The 4,583-nt window shown below is 33.3% G+C and overlaps 1 long non-coding RNA gene across 3 annotated transcripts in view; it reads right to left on the bottom strand.

The window, feature by feature from the left end:
• Positions 1 to 677: 677 nt before the first annotated feature.
• The window catches only part of LOC21400999, a 4,094-nt gene continuing 188 nt past the window's right edge, over positions 678 to 4,583 (bottom strand). Inside the window, exons 2-7 of one of the 3 annotated variants that reach the window (XR_002902720.1) lie at positions 4,212 to 4,325; positions 3,563 to 3,725; positions 3,267 to 3,421; positions 3,094 to 3,141; positions 1,983 to 2,768; positions 678 to 1,045 (exon numbers count right to left, since the gene is read on the bottom strand). This is a non-coding gene — a long non-coding RNA (uncharacterized LOC21400999). Of the gene's footprint in view, positions 1,046 to 1,982; positions 2,769 to 3,093; positions 3,422 to 3,562; positions 3,726 to 4,211; positions 4,326 to 4,583 lie in introns of all 3 variants that reach the window. The other 2 variants (XR_002902721.1, XR_002902719.1) reach the window with 2 other exon arrangements.

Raw genomic sequence — 4,583 nt, forward strand, 5'->3', positions numbered from 1 at the left:
TGAAACACGCTACGCACTTACGTTATATTTTTTGCATGCTCACATCTAAAATTCATTAAAAATTTAAGTTTACTGTTGTCTAAAACTTGTTATTATCTTAAGAGTTCAGTTTAGTAAACAAAATACAAAAACAATTTACCTAAGTAGTAAGAGATACAAAATAACTTAGGGGTACATATAATAAGTAAAAAGATATTTTGTGACATATCTGAAGAAAAATAATATTTTAATAGATAGTTATAAAAGCAATATTTATAAAGGTCAAATTTGATAAATTATACTCAAAACAAACTAAGGAAAAAATTAATGAAGTAGATACTATTTGCTTCATTAATTTTTTCCTTACAAAAGAGAAATGAACGAAACGTTTCGCATGTTTAAAATTTGTCTCTTAAAAAATTTATTTACTTTTTAGCAAATGTAGTATAGATAAATAGGTTTTGTGGATGAATAATATTATTAAACACCGGTTGTGTACTAATATAAGGTTTAAGGTGGGTTCGTAGGAAAGGATTACCTTATATTAATTGTGGTGCTCAATAGAAGTAGTGCTGCAGATATTTTTCTTTATGTATTATGTCCTTTTAGGCAGAGGTCACGTTTTAGATGAACATCAGAAGCTTTTTAATTCTTTTAAATGACATATTTCAACCGCACAAGCAAAAGAATATCGCCGTAGTAAAAGCCTTTTTTGAGTGGTTCGTTCAATAGTGTACGTAATTGATATTTCACGTATCAATAAGAACCTTTACATTTGCTTGCGGGTTATCTCTTGTGATCCTTAAACTCATAGTAGGTGAAGTGTTGGTCAAAGGTTGTTTTACACTAACATCATAATCTCCATAAAAAAGTGACACATCTATGTATCCTTTACTGTCTGTTTTGGTCTCCAGAATCTCAGAGCTCCACTCTTGAATCAGCTTGTCTACGACATCTCCTGCCGGAGTATTTCGGAAGTAGATATCCGTGAGAATTGCAACATTAAAGCCGGCTGCTTTCGGACCAGCAAACATGATTATGCCTTGTACAGCGGGATGTGAATAGCCTGCAAAAAAACAAGTTTCAGCCATATAGGATTAACTGGTTGTAAACTCTTGAACAAAATTTCTAATACAAGCTAACGTTACACAAGTAAATTATCTGTAACTGTGCCATTGAAAGCCCTAATGAAAAATATAAAAATGATAACAATTCATTGTTATTAAAATTTTTTTAAAAAAAGGTTTTAAAGTAAATGAGCGTTTTTTAAGCCATTTAAGTAAATTATCTGTAACTGTGCCATTGAAAGCCCTAATGAAAAATATAAAAATGATAACAATTCATTGTTATTAAATTTTTTTTAAAAAAAGGTTTTAAAGTAAATGAGCGTTTTTTAAGCCATTTATGAGCAGATGGATCATAGTTTTGTTAAATTGGGAAAACAGTCATTTTTAAAAGTGGTGTTAATCAGTGATTGACTGCTTTGGTTTATCATTCATTAGCTTTGGTAGTTTACCACTAATAGAGCAATATCAAACAGTGATATTAACCAATATCAGTCGGTGATAATCATAATACATTAAATATTTACCGGTTCATCATTGATAAAACATTAGTAAATTAGTGATAAACTAACGGTACATCAGTGATTGACCCATGCAAAATCTAACAGAAAAAAGTGTCATTTAACTAAAAAAAAAAGGCGAGAGAGAGAAAAGTTCGGCCATTACTTAAAAGCAAGTGTCAAAACCGGGAACCCACCTAATTTTTTCTTTCAAATATAACATCGTTTATTTCACCAATTCGAGTTTCTAATTTTAGTTTTGCTACAGTTAAAAGTTCTCACAAAAAATCACATTTAACTTTTTCTACTATTGTTAAAAACTCTTGCATAAAGTCACATCTTAACTCGAATCGGCAAACTGAACGATACATTCATATCTTTCTTTCTTAAAACATTGCTTCAAGAAACTAAAGAGAATTTAATTTATAAATTTATTTACCTGATTTGGGCCCTTATTCACATCCACTTCTGTAAGCCAAATGGGAAGTCCTGTTGTACCTAAAATGTCTAAAGCAGATCTCATGTAAGCAAGGTTTGGTTGACCAGAACCAAAGTGACCTTGCAGCCCTATTCCTAGTGAGAGATTAGCATTTCTTCCATGGACTGACAAGATCTCCTTAACTTATGATAGTTAAATGGGCTTGAGGTCTTATCATTGCTGTATTCAATTGTGTTATACTCATTAAGGAACATGGTTGTGTTTGGATCAAGCTGTTGAGCTACATGGTAGAATTCTGCAGAGGCATTTTGACCAAGTTCATCCTCGAAAAATCTGAAATGAAGATTCTCATTCACATCCCAAGCAATTAGCCTTCACTGTGTCTAGAAACTACTGACCTAATTCTTCTCGCCGCCGCACTTCACAGTTGACCGGTGTAAAGAGATCTAACCCAGGAAGCCTGGTACTTCGGATTATCCCAGAACACGTTGTGGCCTCTAACCGAAATGCTGTTCTTTCGAGCAAATTTCATCATGGCATCTGCTATGGTGTAGTTTTCTTGGCCCTGCTTATTCTCAGTGGCGTACCACTTCATCTCATTGGTGAAAGTGGTGGCTTTGAATCTTCATAAGAACCAGTTTTGATAGTCAGCACTTTGAAGATATGGTAGTTCCTAGCACATCCAAAGGGGAAGTCTGACTTGGTTTGCTTGATAGACACTTGAGCACCTTCCAATGGAGTTTGATCTGCATTGGTTACTCGGAATCTCACGTTGCTTCTGCGAACCTGCAGTGTAATTGGTGGACTTTTAGAAGTCGTTTGGTTCATAAGTTTAAACCAAATTTTGTACAAAACATAATAAGAGAAGTTCTGTTGTCTCTATTTTCCTCGTGTTAATTGTATACCTCTTCCTCCTTCATATTTCTCTCCATCATAACAAATAGGGGCCAAGCCAGAAAAATTAGCCAAGGGGGCTAGAGCGCGATTGAATAAACATCGAAGTCTTTATTTGTTACATCTCGATAATAACCATTTAACATAAATAATCATTTTTGAAGGGACAACTATTAGACTAAAGAAGTACAATTGTTTTTCTTTTATTCCATTTTACCTTATCAATGCTTTTGTCTTGGTGGGATCTCCACTGCTTGGTGAATGGCTGAAGTGAAGACATTTTCAATCCATATTTCTTTTGACGTATTCTTGAGAAAAAGCAAGTTCAACAAAAATCGAGTAAAACAAGACCTCGAAACCTTGAAGATAAATTCAGAGATCGAAATATACCTCTAAAAAAATCTCAACCGGGCTCGAGAAATTGGCGACCATGCCACCTTTTAGTAGAGTCCAGCATCCACTCTTAGCTATAACCATGTGTAAGATCACCCTTGGCTGGTTTAAAGACAACTGCTACAATCTCACTTCACTGACGTGAACCCAACCTGAATTTATCACAGTTTTTTATGAGTCAAAACTAAGAAATAATGATGTTTGAATCACCTAAAAAAAAATTCCCGTTGCACATTATTTCGCTTGATACAATAATCAGAATCAATATTCTACTAGAATGGAAGTAGAGATACCAGAAAAACTATAGATTTTTCCTTGCTCAACTTGAACTTTCTGATAGAAACTGCCTAATGGGTGTGTTCTATTTTGTGCCACAATCAACCTGTTTCCCTCCTTTGATAATCCTTCTTCTATTATACCTCCTCCATAGAAAGCTGCTTTGGGCTCTCTCAAGCACTGTTTGGCCAATATATATATATATATATATATGCAATTAGATGTAGTATTTCTCATGAAAATCAGTTCTGTATCATATTGTATTATCTCGACCAATCAAAAGACAAGGAAAATAGTGGCCGTGTTTAGAATTGATCTCATTTTTGTTTTTCACATTTTTCGAGAAAGAAAAAATGAAAACGTTTTCAAAACGGCGTTTGACGCAATAAAGAAAAAAAACGAAAATAAAAACGATTTTTTGATTTAGTATAAAATGAGAGAAATGAAAAACGACTTTTAGTCGTTTTTTATTTTTTATTTTCGTTTTCTCCTCTCTAGAGCAGAGAGAGAGAGGGAGACATTAATGAGTTTTTTTATACTGAAAATAATCTCTTGCTAAAACTACCAAACGCATTTTTAAAAATGATTTCTGTCTGAGATTAAAAATATTTTTATTTTCAGTTTCATAAAAAAACAAAATCATTTTGGAACGAGTTCCAAACGCACCCAGCATATTGGCTTTTTATCAAGAGCATTGAAGTTTATCACAGTCGAGAGAAGAATTTTTGCTTGCCACACTGGTTGCATAGTGGTTGTAGGAATAAGCATGGATGTTATGCCCTGCATCAGTTGATAAAAGGGGTTAAAGGTTAAATTAGTCAGAATTTACACAACCTTAATATGTTACATAATTAACAATTAGTAATTAATTATTGGTTATCTTATATGGCGCTGTTGACAAGTCTTGGAGCCCGTTTGGCCTACGCGTTTGAAACCACGATTCTGATTTTGTTAAAGTATTTTTCTCTCATAAAAAATTTAAATAATAGTTTCTCTCACAAGCAGAAATGAAAATGGACAAGAAAAAAATAACGTTTA

Source organism: Morus notabilis, unplaced genomic scaffold (genome assembly GCF_000414095.1).
Source record: "Morus notabilis unplaced genomic scaffold, ASM41409v2 Scaffold989, whole genome shotgun sequence".
In the NCBI taxonomy this organism is placed as follows: Eukaryota; Viridiplantae; Streptophyta; class Magnoliopsida; order Rosales; family Moraceae; genus Morus; species Morus notabilis.